This window comes from Camelus dromedarius, chromosome 26 (assembly GCF_036321535.1).
Source record: "Camelus dromedarius isolate mCamDro1 chromosome 26, mCamDro1.pat, whole genome shotgun sequence".
NCBI classification, from domain to species: domain Eukaryota; kingdom Metazoa; phylum Chordata; class Mammalia; order Artiodactyla; family Camelidae; genus Camelus; species Camelus dromedarius.
Genome location: NC_087461.1, coordinates 3,696,507 through 3,723,466, shown reverse-complemented (window position 1 = coordinate 3,723,466; position 26,960 = coordinate 3,696,507). Strand labels below are relative to the sequence as shown.

Sequence of the window (26,960 nt, the reverse complement as noted above, 5' to 3'; positions counted from 1 at the left end):
AGCCAGTCATCCCGCAGCCAGAGCTGGTGGGAGCGCAGCTGTGCCTCTTCCTGTAGCCGTGGGCGTGGCCTCACGCAGTGCCTTCTACGCTAGGGACTTGTCATCAAGCACGGCATTTCCTCCCCAGGCCTGGAGCTGGCCGCCTCCCCTCTAAATACCGCTGACCCAGCTGTCAAAAAGGGGGATGATTTTCATATTGCTTCCCTACCTCGCCCTTATATCATATCATCCGATTCCAGTGCCGTTTATTTGATTCCCCTCTCTGAGCCTCCTTTCTGTCCTAAAGTTGCCACTATGCAGTTTCCTCTCTTCAGCATTGCAGCTCCTTCAGAAATCCATGTGCACGTCACCTACTGGCCTCTGTTGCTTTGTGTGTGAGTCATGTAACCCAAGGTCACTACAATCTGCTTGAAGTTCACGTGTTCACCATTTTTGCATGAGGACACTGTTAGTCAATTTCACAGAGCGTGCAGGTGGTGATGACCCAGTGCTGGTGGGGAGGAGGAGAGAGGGGGTTATTGTTTACTGGGCTCGGAGTTTGGGAAGATGGAAAAGTTCTGGAGGTGGACGGTGGTGATGGTTGCACAGCAAGGCCCTAACAAATTTTGGTAAGGATGTGGAGAAATTGGAACCCTTGTGCACTGTTGTTGGGGATGTAAATTGGTATAGCCACGATGGAAAACAATATGGCAGGTCTTCAGAAAAATTAAGAATGGAATTTTGGTATGATCCAATAGCTCAAAGAGAGATTTGCACACCTACATTCACAGCAGGATTATTCACAATTCACAATAGCCAGTAGGTGGAAACAACCCAAACATCCATTGACAGACGAATGGATAAGCAAAATGGTGATATATACAAAAGGTGGAATATCATTCAGCCTTGAAAAGGAAGGATATTCTGACATATGCTCTAACATGGGGTTGAATAATATTCTACTTCAACCTTTTTAGACTTCTGTTGCCTCCTTTGTAAAATGGGATCAGTAGCGCATTCCTCAGAGGTTGGTGTGAGGATCTAATGAGCCATGAACAGTGATGGGTGACGCATACAGTGCTTTGGTCCATGATACACGCTTGCTTCCTTCTCTTCCCTTCCTAAGTTATAAATTTCGTGAGGACCAGGTGCAAGAAACATGCTTTTCTCATTTCCCTAGTTCCTGATGGCACACATTATTGACAGCACAGTTATTACCATGCTTAGTTGCACTGGAGAATCTCCTTACTTAGTAAATGAGAGATCTGCTTGCTCCCAGGGCCCCAGGATTGCAACAGCGATTGTCTGTTTCACTCTTTCCTGCCACTATCCCCACGACCCCCACCACCCGTAAATCAGGAACGTGGGGACAGGAACGGCAGACCCCTGTCGCTCAGGAAAATGAAGCTGGTGTAATACATGGTGGGAATGGGTCTCTTATGGGTAAGAGAGGAGGCTGAACCGTTATCTGATAAACGCAGGTATTGAGGACATGCTGAAAAGAGTCAGATCAGAAGCCAGGGCCCGGTTTTCAGTTAACTTGTCGTCCTCCTTTGTCCTGAGTCAGTAAGAGTCCATCCCTGTGGAGTTAATCACAGCATCTCTGCTTGCTGTCACCAGTTTGTTCTGTGGTCACTGCGTTGTCCGAGTGGGCAAACTGGCACTTACGTTGTCAGTGTGGGTCATTAAAGTGGCAAATCTGATGAAGAATCTCGAGTGGGGTTGATTTTGGTGGAAACATATAGCCATCCATGAACTTTCTGGCAGGAAATGTCAAATGGCAGGAATTAAAACTGTGACAAACAGGTTAACTTCTTTCAGACTGATTTTTCCCCATACTGGTAAAATTCCCGTGAAAAAATTTACTTATGTTCTCTTTTGATTCTTAAAATGTTGTTTTCTCCAAACCTCTCTCTCTGAATCTCCCCCCAAATGTTAACTTAATCCATAAGTTGTTTGTCTTGAGAATTTCTTTCTCCTTTAATATGAATTAATGACTCCACGCCCAATTCATAGTAGAAATAAGCTTGAGGAGAAAAGTCAAGTTGTTTTGAAATCTACAGTTTATTAAATGAACCTTGCCAATCTAGAGGAAGCAATAAGTTTACTATGTAGAAAATAATAGTCATAAAAGTTTGTGAATATTAGGCACCTAAAATAATATAGCTTTCCCAGTTTTCTGAAAGTAAATATGCCACCCGTGTTACAGAGTAGGCTTCTGCATATCTTAGAAGCAAACACTGCATAGTTCAGAGAGGCCAACCCCATAACTGATTGGAAAATAAAGGATGCCTTCTTTATGCTATTTGAAACCCAAAGAGCAAGATACTCTGTAGGTCTTACAGACTTGGGGGGGGGGGGTCTGTCTAAAAGTAGAGAAAAAGCAAAGTATAGCAAAATACAGTATTGTGCAAACAAACTCATTCTCCCTTTTCTTCCCAGGATCTTGTCCTTAATGGTTACACAGGGCTTCCCAAAGGTTGGAGTCGCTTAGCAATTAAGCAGCAGTTGCTTCGGAGATAAATACAGCAGTGCTCGATGCCCTGGTCCTGGATGGGGTGGGTGGGGGCACAGAAGTGCCTCAGATCTTTAGATCCATCCCACACATAACGATAAAACAGAAATTCACGTGGTACTGATATTTTGCTGTCTTGCCTTTCTTCTAAAATATACAGGTATTGTAACTCCTTTGTATTTCTTTTTTTTTTTTTTTAATTGAAGTACAGTCAGTTATAATGTGTCAATTTCTGGTGCACAGCACAGTGTCCCAGTCATGCATATACAGACATATTCGTTTTCATATTTTTTTCATTAAAGGTTATTACAACATACTTCCCTGTACTAGACAGAAGCAGCTTTTTAAATCTATTTTTACATGTAGTGACTAACATTTGTAAATCTCAAACTCCCAGATTTACCCCTTCCCACCCCCTTTCCCTGGTAACCATGAGATTGTTTACTATGTCTGCAAGTCTGTTTCTGTTTTGTAGAAGAGTTCATAGTGGGTTTTTTTTTTTGTATTTTTTTAGATTCCAAATATGAGTGATATCATACGGTATTTTTCTTTCTCTTTCTGGCTTACTTCTCTTAGAATGACGATCTCTAGGTCAATCCATGTTGCTGCAAATGGCATTATTTTATATTTTTATGACTGAGTAGTATTCCATTGTATAAACATACCACAACTTCTTTATCTAGTCCTCTGTCGATGGACATTTAGGCTTTCCATGTCTCGGCTATTGTAAATAGTGCTGCTGTAAACATTGGGGTGCGTGTATCTTTTTGAATTAGAGTTCCCTCTGGATACATGCCCAGGAGTGGGATTCCTGGGTCATATGGTAAATCTATTTTCAGTCTTTCGAGGAACCTCCATACTGTTTTCCGTAATGGCTGCACCAGACTGCACTCCCACCAGCAGTGTAGGAGGGCTCCCTTTTCTCCACACCCCTTCCAGCGTTTATCGTTTGTGGATTTTTGAATGATGACTGTTCTGACGGGTGTGAGGTGATACCTCATGGCAGTTTTGATTTGCATTTCTCTGATGATTAGCTATGTTGAGCATTTGTTCATGTGCCTGTTGGCCGTTTCTAATTGTAAGGAAAGTAAGTGTGAATCAGTGAAATGTCAGAATAAACAAATTATTTTAATGATATTTGATTAATTGGGGGTATGTAAAATAATTAAAATTTTAAAAAATAATTTAAATGTAAAATAATTTAAATTTAAAATAATTTAAAAATAATTTAAAATAAAAACTAGGTTGTCTGGGGGCCCCCACCTTTAAAAATAGACACTCTGGCTGCCTGGCGTGTTGGAAAGGGCACTCAGGTGCCGAATCAGGACTCCTTTCCCTCTTTGTTGTAAATCTTTGCAGGAGGTAGTTAACCTTTGCACCCAGTTTCTTCACCTGTAGGTTATGGATGACGATTTCTATGTTGCAGAGCTGCTCTGGGCATTCTTTTAGAGGAGTATAGAGCACTCCATCCAGCACACAGTAGGTGCTCAAGCAACAGTAATGAATCCTAAACACATCTAACTCATATTTTCATTGTAAAAATCTGTCATACACTTAAACACATTCAACTCAGCACCGAAAATTGTCTTGGTATATAGCCAACATTCCCCAAAATGTGTTTCCCAAAAGTGCATTTCAGTCTCTCACTTCCTTGTGAAATTTTACGCGCATCCCAGATTAATCAGGGGTGAGGGGTGGACTGTATTAACAAGCTGTTCAGTGAGACAAATGATACCGTCCATTTTAGTTACCTGGGGGGAAAACGGAAACTCACTTTGAAGCTACAAGCAAACCATCTGAAAAAATGGTAACCCTCTTAGCATTATGGGGCCAGAGATGACTTCTCCCCTTCCAGTAATTGGGGTGGGGGGACTGGCATGCTGGTTTCCAGTCCTGACAACCGCCTACACAAAGTGTAAGACAAACAAGATCTCTGTCATCTCATCCAGGAAGGATGCACTTGAAGAATAGGCAACAGGAGGGACGGGGGTGGAGAGCGGATGGCGCCTCCCGGGTTTGCGCAGGCTGGTCTTCGGTCCGGCGCTGGCACGGTTTTCCCTGGAGAGCAGACCGGCGGGCGGAGGAGCGTTGTCAGAAATCACCATTAGGAGTGAGCATATTTCATCATCAATGACGGCGTTCTGAGTGTGTGGAGGTGTGTGTTTGCTTTTCTTATGTAACCACAGAGCAGCGGTTAGTTTCTCTGTAACAGATAAGAGTGGCAGGAGGCACTGCTGCCCGAAGTCTTACTCTGAGCTTGAGCTTGGTGAGTTCAGTCATGGCAGACCGCGTCCTTTTTCCTCTCTCACCTTTCCCCAACACCACCCTTTCCCATTCTTTAAAAGAAATTTAAGGCATTTATTGATTTATATCTTCCACTGATTCCACATAATTTCTTTTTTTTTAAATTGAAGTATAGTTGATTTACAGTATTGCTAGTTTCTGGTGTACAGCAAAGTGATTCAGTATTTTATTTATATATATACACACACACACATTTTTTTTTTTTTCCTCTCCATTTGGGGATAGAAAGGAGCCAGAGTGGGCTCAGCAGAGCATCGGGAAGCACAGGCCACGCTGGCAGTACTTTCCGATGCCCGGATACCACCTGTGTGACTTTTCCTTTTCTTTTTAAAACTAAAGCCAGCAGGATGCGTGCACACCAATTACTGAGCACACAGAAATCCGGGAGCTGCTATATTGAAGGAGCGACTTCAAAGGACAGTGGCAGGAGCTGGCCGCCCCCCTGCCAGGAGTCTAAAGGGCTGTGTTCCCGCACCCCGGGGAGAGGAGCTGACTCCTGACCGGGGCCTTTCTCCGAGCTCTGCGGAGGGACCCCACGTAGGGAAAGGGCGTGTTGGCAAACAGGTTTGCCACCAACTTTGGGACCTTCTGCACCCAAGCGGAAAACGAAAACTTAAAAAAAAATTATTTTATTGCATTTGGCAGAAACAATGAAAAGAATGCGAACTTGGCTTTGAATACGTTGCACATTATGGATTATATATGTTTCCAGTGTATTTCTAGGAATACCTAGGGGAGCCGTGATGTGGGCAGCCTTTATCGCCTCCATTCTTTTTAGATAAGGAATTTGAAGTGCACGGCGGGCAGGTGACCTTGTAACATCAGATTCTTCCATCTTAAGCTGATCTTTGACTTTCTCACGTGCGCCCTTACTGCTACAATCAAACACCTAAAAACGGGTGGGAACCCACACCTGACAACCCAGTTGCTGAATTACACGCACTCACTGCTCCTGCCTTACTGACCTCCACGCTTTCCATCAGCGCTCGTATTCGTGTTTTGTTGCTTCCACTAAAATGCAAGCATTTCGAGCATGAAGCACGTTTAATATATGCTTAGTGAGTATTTATTGTGTGAATGATACTGTTAAACAGATCATTTGTGTGTTATTCCCATAATACCAGACCTCGAGGACATTTCTCCCAGACGGCAGGTTTGTCAGCAACACAGCGAGCACAGCCCGCCAGCCTGGACACCCTCGTGCGCTGGAGGGAGTTGGGGACCAAAACAGCCCCGAGAGCTGAGTCTCTGCTCCCTCATTTTATAGGCAAAGAGGCTGAGGCCCACAGCGGGGAAGAGATTTTTCCCCGGTTTCGCTCCTTCCTCATCCAGCCTCTCCATTCTTAGAACACAAGGGCTGGCCCCTGTGAGAACCGTGGGCCCCTTGCAAGCCCCGGCTCCCGGCCCTGACACTCAGGAACATGCTGAAAAGATGCGGTTTCTTCCCTGGACCTTAAATGCAATCGTACAGAAATGCCCTTGGGTTCAGCATTTACATGAGTTCATCTAGAAATCAGATACTCTCCAAAGAGGAAGGGGTGGGGAGGGGGGGACCATTTGAAACTGTAATATGAATACTTTTTGGAGAAAAGAGTGAAGAGAAGCTGTCACTGCACAGGGAAGAGAGAAGACCGGGAGGTGATTTTAATATGTAGCATCTGCATAAGAAGCATCATTGAAAAGAGTGTCCTAACTAGTAACTTTCCAGTCTTCATTTAAAAGAGACAAATAGGGTTATAGTCCAGAAGGACATTTTCTGTTTAGTTGCAAAAGGGGAAAAAAAAGTGATTAGAAGGACTCAGTAGAGACTAAGCTTCATGCCAAACACGCCTCATTTCCATTTTTGTAGCATTACCAGATGATGAAACACTAGATGAGTGAGAGAAAATTTTTATTTCAGTAAGATGCTTAACAGAATGTCTCATAACACTCCTGTTAAAAATACGAACAATACCTAGGAGGCCACAGCTCATTTCAAATTCAAGTAGGACGGGGCTTTAGTGACAGGTCACAGAAGTCTGAACTTGATTCTGTCCGTGTCATCGGGATGTGTAGAAATAAATGACCTTAGTGAAGACTTAGGAGTCGGGCCAGGTTGACAGCTGACCACGCAAAGCGGAACGGTCAACAGAATCAGAGTCAGATGATCACCTGGACTGGAAAGCCAGGCCGGGACCCAGTGGAGATCTGAATTTGGTAAATGCTTCCTTGTGGATTCAACAGCCTAAATGGTCGAGCGCAAGGCAGGGTGGGGGGAATCTGGCTTTAGAACATTACACTGAAAAGATTCAGGAGCTTGACCAGTATTTCTGTGTGAGGTGACAGCAGAATGCAGCTTCCACAAAAGTCAGTTTATTCTTACCCTGCATTGAGGGGTCTCCAGGAGGTCACAGAACCCTTTCCTCTGCTGATCTGACAATATCTGGAGGATACTGATTATTCTGGACATGTTTTAAAAAGCAGATCAACACACAAAAAGACGCTCAACGTCATTAAGGAAATGCAAATCAAAACAATAATGAGACACACGTCACACCCATTAGGATAAGGGGGAAAAAAAAATGTGTCATCCCTCATGCGTGGCTGGCAGGGATGTTAAATGGTGTAATTGCTGTAGAAGCCAGTATGATGGTTCCTTAAAAGGTTAAACAAGGAACTACCATGGGACCTAGCAACTCCACTCCTGGGTATATATGTACCCACAAGAATTGAAAGCAGGGACTCAGTTACACGTGTGCAAATGTTCATAGAAGCATTATTCACGGTTGCCAAAAGATGAAAACAACCCAGGTGCCCATCAACAGGTAAATGGTAAACAAAGTGTGATCTTTACGTGCAGTGGAATATTATTCAGCTCTGTAAGGGAATGAAGTCCTGATTCGTGCTACAGTGTGGACGAACTTTGACAACAATGTTACGTAAAGAGAAATAAGCCAGACACAAAAGGACAGATACTGTACGCTTGCCCTTAGTGAGATGCCTGGAATAGGCACTTCCGTAGAGAGTGAAAGTCTAACGGTGGTTACTGGGGGGCTGGGGGGCTGGTGGGGAGGAGGAGAGAGGGAGTTATCGTTTAATGGGTATGGAGTTCGGGAAGATGAAAAAGTGCTGGAGGTGGATGGCGGTGATGGTTACACCACGATGTGAATGGATTTCATGCCACTGAACTGTACACTTTGGATTGGTTAAGATGGTAAATTTTATGTTGTAGTTACTTTTCTACAGTAAAAAGGCTCTTAAGTAGGCATTAATTTTCCCGGCAACAACAACAACAAAAAGCATATTGTGTCCCTGAAAGGGTGACCAAGACCATGTGTCTAGAAACTCTCAGAAAAGATGGAAAATAATAAGGAACGATAATTAAGGAACAGGGGAGCTTTATCACCAAGAAGAAAAGACAGTGGTATGTCAGCCGCCCTTGGCTAGCTGACAGGACCTGCTGGGACGGAGGCGTTACACTTACTCAGCTTTTTCAGGGTACCCTTGGTGACAGAGCCAGGATCGGTGGGGGAAGTGTTACCTGGGGAGGTGAGTTTCAGTACAGGAACAAAATCTCTAACCAACTAGAACTCTGTTTCTTTAAAAGGGATTTTTATAGCTAAATGCACATCTGAGTGGTCACAGTATTCTCTAGAAGGAACTTGTGTGTAATTTGTGATTCAGAGTGCTAAACTGAAAGATTATCCAAAAGGTCAATGTATGTAAATTTAGAAAAATTCAATATCCTCTGAGTTCTAACGTATGTTACTTTCATTCAGGGCTGATGAGTCCTGAAGTTATAGTAAAACAAAATAATTTGGATCAGCAGAAAGGAAACTGGGGCTCTAATGATTAAAGTCACTAATATTTCTTTCCTAGTACTAGAGAACCGTAACTTGATATTGAACCATGTCACTTTCAATTATTAAAAATAAAAGTACTTTATTGCCTTTTGGGTCGTTTGGAAATAAAGTCAAAAGTTGACAGTCTAGGACCTGAACTAGGAGGTGTGGTCTGACTCCAACTCAGACTTCCCAGAGTGGCAGGGAGGGAACCGTACTGTCAGGCCTGTGTCGCCTCGGTGGCATTACCGTGACATCACAGCTAAGCAAGGACATTCCCAGCTGTTCCAGTGCTGCCTGGGTTTTCCGAAAGCAGAAGGAACCAGTGGGGAGAGTCTTGGTTTTACAGAGCCGTTCCCTGTGCCCTTCAAACCCAGTCATGCCGACTGTAGGTGTTAAACCCAGAATTTGGTTTGGCATTTCCCAGGGGAGAAGCCTCTATACAATGTTTCTTCTCCCTCTGCTAAGAAGTCATTCCTGTTAGAAAGTCCTTTACCTCCAGTCGGAACCAGCCTGGCATCCTGAATTTACCGAAAGCCCAGCAAGGAAATAGCTGGATTCGATGTAGCTAGGTTGCGCCAGACTTGCATGTACCCACTTCCTGCGGCCCCAAAGCCCGTCACCCCCGGGTCCCAGTCCTGGGGGCCCCAGAGGCTGGATGCTGGAGCTTAGCACAGTGGACTGTCACCCTGGAAAAGCAACTCTTGCTTTAGACACTAAGCAGCTCAGCAGGAGCTGGGGGCAGATCCCGGGGGCAGCTGGTGGGAACCCCATCCCCTCTGCTCCTGGAGGCGACGTGCACGTTCCTCCCGGAGCGAGACGGTGCAGGGAAGCAAACCCACTCCTTCCTGTCTTCCTTCCTCTTTGCCTGGAGGCCAGATGCTCTGTTCCGTCACTTGGCTTGTATTCCAGTTCCATCACCAAGGAGGAAGCCCTGAACTGCAGAGGCCCGAGAGGAGGAAGTGCGGGGAAAGGGAGGCACCGTGGACGAGGAACCCGAAAAAGGGAGGGTTGCTCCAGCCCTTCCTGACCCGAGTTTGCAAAGACAAGAAGTGCGGCTTCTCTTGTCGGGAGCAACTGAGGTGCACTGTCTTTTGAGAGCCCTGGGGAAGCCTGAGAGATGAGTGCTACCTTTTCATCATCGCGTCTGCAGTAACGGCCAGCCGCGGGGAACTCGGGGGGAACCCAAAGGGTTCTTGACAAAGATGTCAGTATAACTCACCCTGTCAGATGCAATTAAAAATAATTACAGGACAGAACTCAGTGTACAGGAGATCAAAGAGCCCTGTGCTTTCAGAGCAGACCCCAGGAAGGAAGAGAACGGTGCAGCAAAGAGCCCCCCAGTTGGCACCTGTGGCACTGGAGTCCAGTCCCCGCTCCACCACCATTAGCTGTGCAACCTTGGATGCATGTCCTTACCCTCTCTGAGCCTGTTTCCTTACCTGTAAAATAAATGGGTGCTTGTATCACCTTGGATGTCGCGAGACCGTGGCGTGAAAATGGAGGAAACCTCTGTGAAGAGCACTTTGAATAAATGTCACCTTTTGTGGTTCCTAAGAGGTAAACTGAGGTACAGATGAACAAAGTAGCGTATTGCCTTCCATCCTTTTTAGAACAAGATGAGATGTTAGTTTTAAAAACAAGCAAAAGCAAGAAAGGAAAAGAATCTGTTCTGACCTATTTGAAAGAAAAAAAAAAAAAAAGGAAAAGAATCTCCCACTGCCCTCCAGCCATTCACAGATGCCCTCGGTGCAGAGCTTTCTCCCACGTGCCCGGGCCCACGCCCCTCGGAACCCATGCACTTCAGCCCCTGCCTCTCTGTCCCTTAAGCATCATTAGCTTGTTCCCGTGGCAGCCTGGCCAGGGCTCGCTTCTCTCTGAGCGGCCAGGCTGGGAGACGTTGAGAATTTGGGGTGCGGGGGGAGCATTTCCAAGATACTGTTGGCTTTGTTGTCTTCAAGGGGCAAAAGTTGCCGCCCTGAGTTCAGCCTCTGCCCCCTTGCAGTCTGAGGGCATGGCCACATGGTTCCTCTGCTTCCTCTTCCAGAGTTCTTCCCCGGGCAAACAAATTTGAATTTCAAATTTTTAAACCTCAGGAAAACATCTGTGCCCAGAAGGTGGTTTGGGTCTGTTTTGTGCTGTCAGTTGTGGGACGAGAGTAGGGCCTTGACACCCGATGCCCCATTTGGTTACCAATGTCGCATCCTTTCTGTTTTTTCCTGTGAGCAGGACACGGAGGACTGGCTGGTCAGTCTGGGGGGTGGGGCCCGGGAGAGGAAGAAGGGGCAGGAGGAGGAGGAGGACTTTAGAGTATGCTGATAAAATTGTATTTTGTTACTAGGACAATCCTCTATGCCATGGGTTATATATTTTTTTTATCGAAGTCTAGTCAGTTTACAGTGTTGTGTCAATTTCTGGTGTGCAGCACAATGCTTCAGTCATATAGGAACATACATATATTCGTTTTCATATTCTTTTTCACCATAAATTACTACAAGATATCAAATATAGTTCCCTGTGCTCTACAATGGGAACTTGTTTATCTATTTGATGTATAGTAGTTAGTATCTGCAAATCTCAAACTCCCAATTTATCCCCATCTTCTGGTAACCATAAGTTTGTTTTCTATGTCTGTGATTCTGTTTTTGTTTTGTAAATAAGTCTGTCTGTCTTTTATTTTAGATTCCACATATAAGTGATATCATACAGTATTTTTCTTTTCTTTCTGGCTTCACTTAGGGTGACAATCTCTAGGTCCGTCTATGTTGCTGCAAATGGCATTATTTTATTATTTTTATGGCTGAGTAGTATTCCATTGTATAACTATGCCATAACTTCTTTATCCAGTCATCTGTGATGGATGTTTATGTCTTGGCTGTTGTAAACAGTGCTGCTATGAACATTGGGGTGCATGTATCTTTTTGAATTAAGGTTCCCTCTGGGTATAAGCCCGGGAGTGGGATTGCTGGGTCATAGGGCATTCTTACTCGTTTCTTGTGGAGGGTGGTGTTCATTAGTCTGTGTGTTTGCTGCTGTCACAGGGCTCCAATCCCCTCCCACCTGAGAGTCCAGGCTCAGGTGGTCGAGGACATCGCCATGGTGGTCGCCAAGGTGATTCAGCGCCACCACCTCCAGGTTCTAGCCAGTGGCAGGAGGCAGATGGTCCCAACCAGGAAGTTACACATCAGCCGGGCTCACCTGCCATTGGCCACACCCAAGTGCAGGGAGCTCTCTGTGCCCATGGTACAGTCCGTGTCGTAGGCCGCCCCGACCTTCAGACGCCCTCTGATGGAGCCCGCCACTTGCACCCGTCCTCTCCTCCTCCTCTTCCTCCCGGTTCACCTTCCTTGGCATCACTCTGCAGCCACACCTGTGTCTCCATTCCTCCCCCACACCTGAACTATCTGTTGCCACCAGTCACCTCTTCCTGCTTGCCTTCTGCTCCCCACACTCCGCATCACTTGGGCGTGTCTCCCTCACTCCTGCCCACCTCCCCAGAGCCCCTTACTCCTCACCGCCCTTGGCCCTGGGAGCCCCTCAAGGGACCTGGAGCTGGGGGAGGGGGAGGACCTGCTCCCACGACTCAGTCGGGAGAAGAATCTCTGATTCTACTGTTCTAGGATGTGTTCCTAAACCCCAAATGGGAGTTTGGGAGGCATTTCCTAGTAAATCTATCGTAACTCTATTGTAGGTGGTTTCATAGTACCATTGTCTTCAAAAGAATGTGTATATACATTTTATATATAGTAGTTAGTATCCGCAAGTCTCAAACTCCCATTTTATCCCTGTAAGCTAACTATATTTCAATTTTAAAAAGAAAGGGAAAAAAATGTAAAAAAAAAATGTGAGATGTGGATTCAACATCACAGGTAACACTTCTATGGAAAAAATTATATGTTCTGATCTAAACAAACTGTTAATGCAGTTGTGGACCACTGCTGTTTCCTGCACCGGGAATCTCCTAGGATAAGGACTGAAGGATTCTTGAAATCCAGAGCTGTGATTTCAGCGCCTAAGAACTGTCCCCCAGTGATTTCCACCTACTAAACTCACAGTGAATTGGTATTAATGAGAGTGACTTGTTAAATTACCAAATGTTATCAAAGCTAGGGATCTGAATGCTTGCCAGGAGATCCTCTGGGGCCAGGCGCCCAGAGGCCCTGCAGTGGAAAAAGATTAAGATAATATTTAGGGTCAGGAGATGTCCCGAGACCTGCAAGTCCTGTAGCCTTGAAGAAAGTCTCCACTTCTACCCGCGTCCATTTCTCCCTTCTCTGTGATGGAAACTGACCATCCTACTGCCCCAAATTATTAGGTGTGAAAAATGAGTTTTTGTTACAAAGAACTTTTTTAAATTAGCATTGCAAACCTCTCAAAAATAACCATTTAAAATCACCTAAAATCTGAGATTTGCAGATCCTAACTAATATATATTAACTAGATTAACAACAGGTTCATACTGTATAGCACAGGGAATAAAAAAATAAATATAAAATAAAATAAAAATCACCTAAAATCCAGTCCACCCAGAGATAGCATTTTGGTCCAAAGTTTTTCCCATTACGATTTATATGTGTAAATTTATATCTTTTAAAATGAGCTCCTATTATATTCACTATGGTTAGTACATCTCTTTTCTGTTTTTTAATTTTATTTTTAAATATTCTGTTGTTTTTTTTTATTGAAGTATCGTTGGCTTACAGTGTGTCGGTTTCTAGCGTACAGCAGAATGTTTCAGTCATACATACACATCTTCCTTTTCACATTTTTTTAACTATATCCTGTAAGTTTAGTGAGTAACAATCTACTGGTTGTAAAATATTTCACGGCTGCTATTTGCCATAGTATATTTAAATAACATTTTATTTTTGGACATCGAGGCTGTTCCCAGTTGTAGTAGTATTAAGCAGTGCTGCAGTGGACATTCATATTTACATACCTTCATTTATTTGCCTTATCGTTTTTCTTTCCTTTTTTTTTAACTTTTTTTATTGAGTTATAGTCATTTTACAAGGTTGTATCAAATTCCAGTGTAGAGCACTATTTTTAAGTTTTGCCTGATTATTTTAAAGCCATGTAATACACATTTTCTTCCATAAAGAGTGGATAGGTCCCTTCTCGCAACTATGATAGCCAAATCCGTTTCACAGTTCACGTTTGAGAAAGATGATAAAGTTATACGCTACGTAGGACAAAATATTCCCAGCAAGCTGTGCGTTTGGGCGGGGGGAGCACAATTATGTTCAGTGGGATTAAATAGACCATAAACAGCCAACATCAGATTTTGCTACAAAATTAGTTTACACTACAGAATCGTATTTTGTTTTTCTATTTTCAGAGCTTTGTGGACTGAAATCGCAAAGACAGGATCATGGAAGTGGCTAATTTACATTTCTTTCTAGTGAAATTGAACTTTTTTCATGTCTTAGTCCTTTTGCAATATGATCATGTTCTTTTTGTAAAAGGCCTGCTCTTAGCCTCTGCCTGCTTTTTTTTTAATTAGGCAAATAATATTTAATGGCCAAGCTTGACTTTTTCATTGATAGTTAAGAGATTTTCACGTATTTTTCAAAGATTTTGCCATGTATTTTACAGTTATGTCTCCCAGTTGGCCATCTGTCTGGTACTTTGATAATGTTCAGTACCAGTTTTTAGGTAAAATAGGGTAGAAGTGTGTTCCTTTACAGTGTTTGTCTATGGTATCATATTTAAGAAATCCTAATTCCAAAGGATGTAATCATCACTCCACATATCTAGTTCCTTTAGTAATTTAGAAGTTTTATTTCTACATTAACATCATCAATCTATCTGAATTTTATTTTGATGTCAGCTTTAGTGTAGGTTTTAGCCAGTGTGCACAGTTTATTTATCAAACAATCCTTCCTTTTTTCCTGACTTGACTGTCAACATCGTACACAGACTTTCATAAATACTTGGATCTGTTTCAGGACGTTCAGTTTGTCCTGTTGATCTGTTCAGCTCTTCTGCTGCCAGCACCACACTGTCTCCACATTATTACATTAAGAAAAAAAATCTACTAGGGCTAGAGGGGAGGGAAGGAGAAGTAGGTGGGGCACAGAAGGACTTTTAGGGCAGTGGCACTGTTTAGTCGGATACAACAATGATGGATCCATGTCATATGTTTGTCCAAACTCACGGAGTAACAACACCAAGAGTGAGCGCTGATGTAAGCGGGGGGCTCTGGGTGACGATGTTGTATCTGTTTAAGGAACACATGTACATCTGGTGGGGGGTGTTGATGGTGGGGAGGCTGCGCTCAGGTCAGGCCGACGGTATACGGGAAGTCTCTGTCCTGTCTGCTGAATTTTGCTATGAATCTGACTGCTTCACACACACACACACACAAATGAAGTCTATTTACAAAAAAAAAAAAAAAAAAAAAAAGCCAAACTAGACATTAATCCTGAAACTATATAGAGCTTACATTTAAGGGGGGAATATAAAAAGATAAACAGAAAACTAGAATATGGCTGGGACATCGTGCTGTACACCAGAGACTGACACGTTGTAATCGGCTGTACTTAAATTAAAAAAAAAAACAAAGTAGATAGACTGCATTTAGTAAGTATTGTGATAGAAACAGGTACCGCAGAATAATGCTTCTCAAATTCTGAGATGAAGGGTCCATTAAAAAAATAGTAATTTCTAGTATCTATTAGGACCAGCAACCTCTTTCTTAACCTCATCTTTGAAAAGCTTTTTGTAAACTGTCAGTTCTCCATGCGTGTTAGTTATTTGCCACCAGTCCATAGTGGATTCTTTGTCAAAATGAAGATACTTACTGACTCCACCTACCTTCTTCTCGGGAGAACAGTGAACGTGCTGCTGTGAGATGCTGTGCTGTCCTCTTAAGAGGCTGCCATCTTACAAGAAAAGGCAGAAGCCCATTTCACGCGACAGCTCTGATTGCAAAATAATCGAGAGCTCCCTAAAAATTCAAGGCCAAGGCTTGGCATTTGCAAGAGATCTACCCCGTAATCAAATAGTTCTTTTTCTTTTTACCATTTTTTTTTTCAGAGAAACAAAGTTCTTCCTCTGTCCATATTTTATATGTGGATGATGAATACAGAAAAGCCCCCGCCCCCTTTTGGAATATGACTAATCAGCAGTTAGCTGGGTTTACTCCCTGGCTGAGTGCTTGACTGCTGCGCATGAGGCTGCTGCGCCGCCCAGAAGTAGTGGGACGAGCACAGGTCACAAGCACTAGTGTGAGTGGGCGGAGGGTCTGGCCTCTGGCGGTGCAGGTAATCTTTCCGTGTATCCGGTCATTGTTCAAGTCCTGTTCCTCCCTGAGCGATGTCTGCAAGAGCACAATTTCAGCCCAGTGGGAAGAGGAGTGAGTAAGGACCTAGGAGACCTGGGTTCGGTTAACACTTCTTCCCCTAATTACGCAGGCAGGTTTGATCACCTGCTTTAATTTCTCTTGCGTCTCGGTGTCCTCGTCTGTTACAGGAGAGGGCAGACCACTTGGTCACTAAGAGCCCTTTCCGCTCTCAAAGAGAAAAAAAAATAGAAAAAAGAGCAGATCAACAAGCTGATGTGTTCACGGATGGATTCAGTCATAACTCATGTATCCATTTGCATATTCAAAAGGTACCTGTCGGTTACGGTGCTTCTCTTGGCCACGGAGTGAGGGGGCAGCACGGAAAAGAGAGACCCATGCCCCCGAGTCACTGGGTTCCCTTCCCGTTGTGGGGCTAGAATTCACTGAGCACGGGGAAGTGATGAAAGACAGGGAGCGATGAACAGGGGAGATCCTCTTGGCACCCCCACATTTAAAATACTCACGCAGATCAGGGTTTCTCAGTGTCAGCACCACTGACGTGTTGGTTCTGGGGGGCGCTGTCCTGTGCATTGTAAGTTGTTTTTTTTTAATTAGCTACAGTGTGTCAGTTTCTGGCGTACAGCTTTGTGTTTCAGTCATCCATATACATACACACACTTATTTTCACGTTCCTTTTCATTGTAAGTCACTACAAGATATTGAATGTAGTTCCCTGTGCTCTACAGAAGAAACTGGTGGTTGTTGACTATTTTATACATACTAGTTAATATTTGCAAATCTCGAACTCCCAATTTATCCCTTCCCACCCCCTTCCCCCAGTAACTGTAAGATTGTTTACTGTCTGTGAGTCTGTTTCTGTTTCGCAGATTAAGTTCATTAGCGTCTTTTTTCTGTTTTGTAAGTTGTCTGCAGTATCTCCGGTCTCAACCTACCAGATGCCAGCCCCACCCTCTGCCGCTGCTGGTGACGACCACAGATGTCTCCAGACTTGGCCACGTGTGCCCTGGAGGCAAGGTCACCCTGGCTGACAACCAGTGATTTAGAACCACCCCAGTGCCAGGCACTGTGCTAGACGCCGAGCAAAGATGGAAAAGGCGCAGCCTGGCCTTGTGGGGTTTCCCTCTAGGGCAGTGCTCCTGGAACCTACACGTGCAGTCCGTGGAGGGCCGGGTAGGACTCAGACTGCTCCCCTAGTCTCTGATTCAGTTGGTCCAGGTGGGGCTGGAGGGTTTGTATTTCTGAACAGTGTCCCCCCGCCCCTTGCTCATGATGATGGTTCTTTAGGACCGCGCTCTGGGAGCTTCTGAGCCCGAGGGGGCCCGTCGTGCGGGCAGGGGGTCCGTTGCAGCTGTGACCCAGAACACACGTCCTCGCCTCGCTCAGTAAACTAGTGTTTCCTAGAATCAGAGTCACCTGCGGTTTTTAAATTGAGAAATTAGACCCTAAATGAGCAACTCAACCCACAATAAATCTGAGATGTCACAGAAAGGAAGACAAGCAGAGGACCCCCTAGCCAGAACCACGACCCGCAGGTGCTTCGTGTCGTAATTTTGACTTCATTCGGGATTAATAGAGAAATGGGGTGTTAATGGGCTTTTCTGGGGACCTGAATAGTATCTCGTTTCAGCTGCCACGGATCCTAAGCTCTAATTGCAAACACGCTTTTACAAGCCACTCACTTCTAGGGCGGGGACATTGCTGTGGGCCGCCCCCCGGACCTGCACCCACACATCCATCCCAGACTGACCCCCGCTCTGCCTCTGCCTCTTCCTTCTCCCGGTCCCCAGCCGCGGTCGCCCGGCCCCCCGTCTCCAGCAGCAGCTCGGACAGCACGCCTGTCGGCCAGCGCATGCGGGGCTCCGTGTGCGTCACTCTGCCCAGGCCTGTTAGTTCATCGCCGGACTGAGGTTGCTGTTTCCGCTCGCTCTGTTGATACTACCAGATACTGTATTTTCTTTGAAAAGAGTCACACACCCTCAGGAGGAAGTGGGGTGCGGTGTTAGAGCAGCGCTGGGAGGACAGGAGTGTTTTGCTGCTGCCGTCCCCAGGAGTGACAGCCCACGTCGCCCTTTCTTGTTTTCTGTCTCTTGGTGCCGAGTCCCCGTTAACTGGCCACGTCAGTTTAGCCACAGGATCGATGGTGAGAAATTGCAGGTTCTCCCAGCCTCCCTCTCTGATCCCTGTTGGATGAGAGCGGTCTCCCCCATTCTGAGGTCCCCAGGCTTGTTTGGAACAGGGACCCTGTCACGTCTGGGGATCCAGCACGGCGTTTATGCCCAGTAGGTAGGCTTAGCGAATGCTCAGTGACGAAGAACAGCGGTCCCCATCACCCCGTTTCCTTTGCCAGCGGGTTGGGTGTGCCCTAGGCCAGGTCAGACGGCGGCAGCTAATCTCGTTCAGAATCAGAATTTCTGAGGACACTTTGGAGAAGTCCTATGTGATGTTAACAGCCACCTTTTCCACCAAACACTGTTGTAAGCATTTCATTGAATGGCTGATTCGTTTAACCCTCGGGACAACACGGTGAAGTAGGTCTGCCGTGGGCCCCATGTTGCAGACCAGGAAACAGAGTCCCCCACAGGCGAGGCCACTCGTCTAAGGCTGTGCGGTTGGGGAGAGCTGGCTTTTGTACGATGGCCGTGCCGTTGGCACGCCTGTGAGCTCCTGCCTGTGCCTTCTCCTTCCCTTTGGTATGTACCGCCGTGCCAAGGCCGGGGGAGAGGGGCCGTGTGTCCTGCGACTTCGCCTTGACCGTCTCAGTCCAGGCGCCGGGGCCCCAGCTCCGAACGGACGCCCCACACCCAGGTGGAGTGTCTTCCTCCCCGAGCGCTTGACTTAACGGAGGAGGAACTCCTTCCTCTGGTGCGTCAGTAAGTTTCCGAAGCATCCTGTGTCTCATCAGAGCTACGGGGTTGGTCAGATGGTGGAGTCACTGAGAAAACTGCCTCTTTGCCCCCAGCCTCACTGAGCTGTGATTGACAGCTGAAAACTGGATGTGTATTTAAGGCGTACAGTTTGATGACTCGATTTCCATATACAGTGTGAAGCAGTCAGCACGGTCAAGCTGATGAACAGACCCATCCCCTCACATGGTTACCTTTTTCTTTTTCTTTTTTTTTTTTTTGTGGTGAAGAGTGTCTTTTTAAAAACTTTCTATATTGGGTCTCAAACAGAATTAATCCGTGTGTCAGGATGGCCGAGTGGTCTAAGGCACTAGACTCAAACAGAATTAATCTCTTATTCAATTTTTTTTTTATTATTATTGAGATACAGTCAGTGACAGTTACCAGGGAAAGGGGGTGGGAGGGGATAAATTTGGGAGTTTGTTATTTACAAATGTTAGCCACTGTATATAAAAATAGATTTTTTTAAAAAGGTTCTTTTGTGTAGCACAGAGAACTATGCTCAATTTTTTGTGATAACCTTTTATTCAATTCTTTAAGAAAGCTTTTGGTACACAGAAGTCAGATGGTACCTGCATGTGCTTTCTATATAAGAAAGGAGATGAACTGTGATGGGGGAGGAAGACTTTCCAATGGGGCTAGAATATTTGGTGCAGAATTCCATGAAGCTCTCTCACCCAACAAAAGAGAGACCTTTCTTCCCTTCTGGCTGTGTGAACAGAGAAGAGTGGGTTTTAAGAGTAAAATTTGACCCAGTGAACAGACCCATAATTAAATTTACTTTCCGTATGAGGCAGCACCTTTGGATTCAGTAAGTCATTACCCTGTTGTGGGCAGAAAGTAGTGCCAAGGAGACCAGCTTTCTACGAGGCAGTCAGCTTTGCCCTGGACATCGGCCCCAGGAACCCTCACTGGCACCAGCCAGCCCACGGTCATGGCGTGAGCGGAGCAGGCACGGAGGGGGACAGCAGCTGAGGACCCCCGGCTCAGCGTGCTGACCTCGCTTCCACACGAGAGCTTAATTTGTTCCGAGAAACATCAACTCTGTTCATACTGCCCACTCTTAACCTCTTCAGATCGTAGCCATAGTGCAGGAAGACAGGTCATTAAACCACAGGTTCTGACAAAAGGAAATGTCAGATTAGTACCCAAGGTAACTGAGCGCGCAGGCAGCCCCGGGACGGCCGGGGAGGCCGGTGTGACAGCTCCAGGTGGGGCCTTCTAATTCAGGACTGGCGAGACGATGGAAACCCTCTACGGGGAAACCTTCCTGCTTTCACTTCCTCCCTGACCCAACCTTAAAAGGCATTATCTAACAAGAGATAATTGGCTGGTTTGGGTGGAGGCACTTAGCAACCAAGGCTGAGACCCAGGCTCCACCACCTCCCAGCTGTGGGATCCTCAGCGAGCCACTCACTCACTCAAGCCTCAGGTTTCTTATCTGTAGATGGAGGTCATGACACCTCCCTCACGGGCTTGATAAGAAGGTTGAATAATATACACTATGGAAAGCTTCTTGCAAAGTTTGGTGAATTGTAACAATAAATAACCCTCCAGGCTGTGCATGCGGGTGGAACAGATGGAGAGACAGATCAGGAGTCAGGGAGATGGAGGGAAAAAACATCAACTTGGTGATACAGGCTGGGTTGGTGGATGGGGCCAAAGTGTCCAAGCAGATAGGTTGGCCCTTGTTCCTTCACAGTGTCATAGACAATGCTGGACAACAGGGGCCTCCCCGGACTGGCAGGTTAGGTGGTGGCAGAGAAGAGCGGAGAAACATGGTCCCTGAAAGCCAGCAGACCCTCGCCAAAGAGGGGAGGTTGGATGGACTGGGCGAGCAGTTTATTCTCCTAAAACTCATCCATTGGATAAATCGCTCCTCTTCCCGTGCGCAGCAGGAAGGAACTTCTGAATGAGGCAGTGCAGAAGTGAGGTCCTTGAAAGATGAGAAGGATTGAAGGGTGGCCTCTGGGCGTGCATGGAGATGGATACAGCCTCTGAGCAGAAGGCAGGTGTAAACAGAGCCTTGGAGACGCAGTCGGGCACACCCAGAAAACAGAGGTCGAGCTAGGCTGGGTTGTGCGTGTGGGGAGGGCACGTGGAGGCTTTTAAACAACAGGTTAACAGGCACGATTCGATTCAGCAAGAACTGCGACAATTTTCCTGAGTACTTTGTTAAGTCGATCAGAACTGTGCTTTCGTGAGACTGTCCAGGTCACACATTAAAATTAAGTGTCAGCATGTTGATAATGCCATTCCAGGTGCTTTCTTGTCTATATTTCAGTATTTGTTTTATTTCTACACTATTTTTTTTTTTTGGTGGGGAAGAGGGTATGTTATAGTAGTCTGCTCAGACTGCTGAACCACAGATGGGGGCTTATGGGACAGAAGTTTATTCTCTCAGTGTTCTGGAGGCTGGAAGTCCAAGGTCAAGGTGTTGCTTGCTTTTTTTTTTTATGTGTGAGTGTGTGTGTGTATATGTATCTATGCATGTATATATGTATAGATATACGTACAGAAGTCTAGTCAGTTTACAGTGTTGTGTCCATTTCTGGTGCACAGCACAATGCTTCAGTCATACATGAACATACATATATTCCTTTTCATATTCTTTTTCACCATAAGTTACTGTAAGATATTGAATATAATTCCCTACAATATGGAGTTGTTTGTCTATTCTATATATATATTAGTTAGTATCTACAGATCTCAAACTCTCAATTTATCCCTTCCCACTCCCTTCCCTCCCTGTTGCCATAAGTTTATTTTCTATGTCTGTGAGTCTGTTTCTGTTTTGTAAACAAGTTCGTTTGTCTTTTTTTCTTTTTTAGATTCCGCATGTAAGCGATACCATACGGCATTTCTCTCTCTCTTTCTGGCTGACTTCACTTAGAATGACGGTCTCCAGGGCCATCCGCGTTGCTGCAGATTCAAGGTGTTAGTTTCTGAGGCGCGCGCTGTCTCTTCCTGGTGTGTGAGAGCGTCTTCTGTGTCCTCAGGTGGCAAAGAGAGAGAAAGGTCTCTGCTGTCTCTTCCTTTTCTTCTAAGGGCACCGTCCTGTTGGGTTAGGGCCCACCCTTAGGATCTCATACAGCCTTAGCTGCCTCCTTAAAGGTTCCACCTCCAAATACAGTCACAAAATCTTGTTTGGGGAGACCAGCCGGGCCTCAACACCTGAACTGGGGAGGGGGGCACGGTTCACTCCATAACTGGGCTTGGGGGAGCCCTGTTAGCCTTTGCAGGTAGGAAGGTGTCACCGCCCCTGTCGTAAATGGCCCTTCCCCACTAGTTCTAACAGCTGGTCGGAAGTTAGGCTGTTGTTTTTTTTTTTTTTTTCTGTTGTCATTGCAGCCCATACTGTTGGGGTTATTTTAAAATATTATCTTCAGTTCATACTTAATATTTTAATTCATTTTTGAGGTCATATCAGGGGGCGAGAGGCTAATATTTAATCCGACTCTTTACCACCTTGACATCTTAGCAATGGGATAAAACACTCCTCCATGACATGATCGTCCACTAGTTCACTGTCTTCAGTGAAGGTTACTTTGTTTTTACTAGGTCGTTTAGCTTAATTTGCCAAAATTGGCCTGATGTTTATTTTACCAAATGTTGGCTGATCTGATACATTTGGAACCCATTGAATGTGTCTTTTTCTCATTCCCAAGCTTGCTATTAATTCATCTGTGTTTTCTCTTATACGTGTTAAAGGTTTTGGTGTTTCTGTGAGACTCTCCCTCTGTCCCTGAGACGGTTCCTTAAATAAAATAAGATAAAATGTAGCAACACTGTCATACTAAATCAGAAATACTAAATTACAGCAATAAAACAGAGCAGAGGAAGAGAAGTCTTAATGAGAGTGCAGAGAACTTCCATCGCTTTCTGTTTCTATGGAATTTGCCCCCATCCGCTTTGGCAAGTGTTTGGTGGGTTTGAGCCGGGGCAGGCGAGTCAGTCTAGGTAAGCAGGTGGGTCCGCACCAGGGAGTCAGGAGGCTAGAGTTCCCCTCCCAGCACTTGACCGCCTGTGCCCTGAAGCACGCCGCTGGGTAATTATACTTGACCGTGTGCCTGTGTGACGGCTACCTGCCTGAGACAGGTGGGGTCACTCTTGAAGGTTAAAAACACTGAGCTGTACGGGTAAGGCGCCTCTACAAATTTAGAGAGCATATTATGATGATATTTCGTAGCTGAGAAAGCAAAAGCACAGACGCCTGGATGGACACCCTGACAGCTCATCACGGCGAGGGCCGGCGGCGTGGGGACTGGCAGAGGGAGGGAGTGCCGCAGGAGGGAGGCGTGCGGGGTTTTGCGGGTGCTCCGGGCAGAGCACAGACAAGATGTGCCCAGGTGTGCTCTGGAAGGACTATTTCCACCCTCTCTCTGCCCTTTTTCAGTACACACTAATCATGCCAGTAAAGGGCGCTGGAAAATATTATCAGAGTTGTAGTAATAATAATAATAAAACAACGACAACAACTAACATTTTTAGAGTTTACTCTGCGCCAGCCCCATTCTGAGCACCAACACGTGTCTTCCCATTTGGTCCTCGCAGCCCTTTGAGACACGTAATGGTATTATCACCATTTTCCAAATGAGAAAACAGACTCAGGGAGGTTAGACAACGCCTGCAGCCAGGCTCATCCCGTTATTGATCCTCTGCCTGTAACAACGCGGGGACGTTTCCTTTGTATTGACTTCCTCGGCCACTGTCTGCCGCCTAATTGGACCGTCGTGCCCTCCTGCAGTAGAAGTACGTGGAGGTTAAGAGATTCTGTAAAATGTTGCTTTTGAAAATTAAGTTCTTTAGCAAAGAGGCACTGAGCACCTGCTGAGTATCACACAGAGGGATTAACCCTGGAGGTGCATGGAAGATTAAGATGTGGTTTCTGCTCTCAGAGCCCAAAGTCTTGTTTGGGGAGACCAGCAGGAACCAGTGTGTTACAGGGAAATACGGCCCTGTGTGCACCGGCGCGTGGTCTCCTCCCCAGCCTGAGAAGCTGGCTGAATCGTCCGAATGCGGTAAGAGAGAGAAGCCTTGATCTCGGCGAGGGTCTGCCAAGGCACCCACATGCACACGCTCCGGAGGGTGTTTGCTAAATACACTGCAGATAAAACCGGACGGACTCCTGTAGTTAGAGTCCCACCCGCTTCTGAGTAAATGAAGTGCCTCAAGGATTACATAGGATTACATGGGGCTCTACTCTGTCCCCCACATTTGGGAACTGAGAGCCAGAGACAAAGACAGAGAGTGGAGCGACAGGGTCTACCCTACTCAGACTTTTGAAATGGCAGAGGGGAGGCAAATAGATACGACAGGTCTCTCAGGGTGCCCTGGAGCTCAGGGGGCGGGGCCTGCGGGTGCCGGGTACATTCCACCAAGATGTGTTGGAGGGAGGGTGATCGAGGCGAGGGAGGAGAGGCTTCACAGAGGAGGTAGAGACTGAGCGGGAACTTGAAAGATGATCAAGTTGGGGGCGGGGGGGCAGGTGGAGGATGGAGTGAAGTAGGAAGGCGGTCCAGGGAGGCAGCAGTATTGCCAGCAGCCCAGGGCTACAGAACAGCATGACGAGTTGGAGGAATGGCAGTTGCTCTGTGTGATCCTACGGGAGATCCTTTGGGCAGCAGCCTGGAGCTCTGACTGGTAGTGAGAGGTGACAGGACCGGAGGGAGAGACGGGGTAAGCTGCTACAGTGGGCCCACCAAGGGATGATGCAGAATGAAGCCAAGACCCCAGGGAAGGAGCGAGAGGAGGTGCAGAAGGAGAGTGAGTTGGTTGTGGTGGGTGAGAGAACCGGGGATGTCGGCTGGGAGTCCTGGTACCAGTCACTGAGCTGGTAACACAGAAGAAAGGGGCAGATTCGAAAGGCAAGACAGTGAGTCCGCTTTGCACCTGGCAGGCCGGGGGTCCCTGGGAGCTGTCCAGGAGAGACTGAGTGTGTGCTTTCATTGCTTACACGCGAGGCGTGTGGAGGGACCTGGCCTCCGCACTAGCTGGTCAGTCTCACACACACTGTTTGTTGTAAAGGGCGAGGCCACTGTGATTGGCAGCAAAGAGAGTTGTGAAACTTACACTCCAGAGAGATGGGGGGGAGGACAGTCCTGACAGATGCGAGTCCAGCGCGTGTATTTCTGTACACAAGCAATTCTCCTTCCTATTTTAGACCCGGGGGAAACCCCCCTTCTCCCTCACCATCAGCTCCGAGCACAAAAAGCCAGCCCACAGAAGTCTTTCATGTTCGTCGCATCCTCATGTGCTTGTTACACGTCTTCTTGGCCCTTGAGATTTACATATAGCGCGCACACACACACACACACACACACACACACAACAGGATTGAGGAAACTTACACTGACAGCAGCATTGTGTGACACTGGATGATTCATGCTGTCCTTGCCAGTGCTGGGTAAGAGTATTTCAAAGTTATTTGCTAATTGCATGGCTAAAAAAAAATTGTTTTATGTTTGAAATAGTTTAATTCTTTTTATGATTATAATTTAAGTTCAACTTAATATATTAATGGATCCTCAAAGGAAATGCATGATCAAATTCTAATGTTATGTTTTTTTCTCAGCGATTTGCACCAAAATGCAAAATTTCAGAAGCACTTAAGTACTATAGAGTGCAAGCTGTTTTTTTGAGGCTCTGACCATTGCTCTTTAGTAAACTGAGGCTACCCTTGATTATTTCAGATCTTAATTTAAGATTTTATTCTATGAATTCTCAGTTTTCTACTGTATGTTCTTTATATAACCTCTGAATTAATCTATGCCTTGAAATGCTCACAGCATATTTCTGTATTTGGGTTTTTAAAATACCATATGGCAAAACTGACTTTCGTTTTTGGTGTATAATTCTGCGAGTTTAAGTCTAGATTTCTGTGACCACTCACATGGAACAGATCAGTCTCCCCCCAAACTGCTCATACTGTCCCTTTAATCATAATCTGCCCCCTACCCAAACCACTGGGTTTTTTTCTCCATATAGTTTTGTGTTTTCAAGAATGTCATAGAAATGTGATTCTATAGTATCCTGCTTTGTTTTGCATTTCTTAAATTGCTCATAAGGCTAAACATTTCCCACATAAATAGTGACAGCTGTATTTTTTGTATTTTGTATGGTTTATATCATTGCCACTTGTTTAATTGGGGCATGAGTAGTGGGTTTGGGGTTTGGTTTTGTTTGTTTTTACAAATTTGTGTATGCTTATTCTATAAGAATGACGCCAACTTACTGTCCATTGCATTTACCATAAATATTTCTCTAAGTCTTTGCCTCTTTTTTTTTTTTAAGTTTAACTTTTTTAATTGAAGTGTAGTGATTTACAATGTTGTGTTAGTGTCTGGTGTACAGCACAGTGACACTCAGCCATAAAAAAAGAATGAGATAATGCCATCTGCAGTCTTTGCCTTTTCATTTTATTATTTTCCTTAAATGTCTAAGACCTTAGAAATAGTAATATTAATTATGCTGTACACCAGAAATGGACACATTGTAACTGACTATAATTTTTAAAAAAAGAAGAAGAAATAATTATATCACTTGACGTATTAATACGAGAGTTCTCTAGTGAGCTTGTCTGAGTCAATCTCCCTAAATTTAAAAACAAATTGCAGAAGGTGCTTGTCAGAGCATTCCTTCTATTATGGGAACACTGGACACAATCTAAATGTGTAAGTAACTGTAAGACTTTAGTAAAGCAGATCACACATATCCTGACTCTCAATAGGATATTATGCAAGAATTAAAAGGTTACAAAGATGACATAGTAGCTAGGACAGGTTTTATGGTGAAATATTAAATTAAAAGTCAAATATAACCGTGTACACACAGCATGACTATAGCACACACAACAAAAACCCCACACCCGTTCATTAAAAAAACACTGGAGACAAATCCATCCAAATAGTGACTGCAATTTGCTTCTGTTGATGGAACTATGAGGAGAGTTTTACCAGTTTTGTGTCTTTTCTTCATTTCATGATGATCACCTAGTCCTGTCACAGAAGGGGAGGACATTCTGAGTCGCTCAGGAATAAAATGCTACCTTTTGCCCTAAAAAGGCACCCCTGAGTTGAGGCTTTGCTGAACAATGCGTGAGGTGAAGCACTCAACGCCACGTTCTGCCTTCT

At 45.4% G+C, this 26,960-nt stretch overlaps 1 protein-coding gene across 4 annotated transcripts in view; it reads left to right on the top strand.

The window, feature by feature from the left end:
* The window catches only part of PRKCQ (protein kinase C theta), a 131,467-nt gene that overhangs the window by 19,600 nt on the left and 84,907 nt on the right, over nucleotides 1–26,960 (top strand). The window contains exon 1 of one of the 4 annotated variants that reach the window (XM_064479308.1): nucleotides 21,693–21,765. The exons of 2 other annotated variants lie outside the window; for them this stretch is intronic. The gene's annotated coding sequence lies outside the window, so the exon portion shown is untranslated. Of the gene's footprint in view, nucleotides 1–21,692; nucleotides 21,766–25,069; nucleotides 25,235–26,960 lie in introns of those variants that run through there. One more of the 4 variants, XM_010982829.3, reaches the window with a different exon arrangement.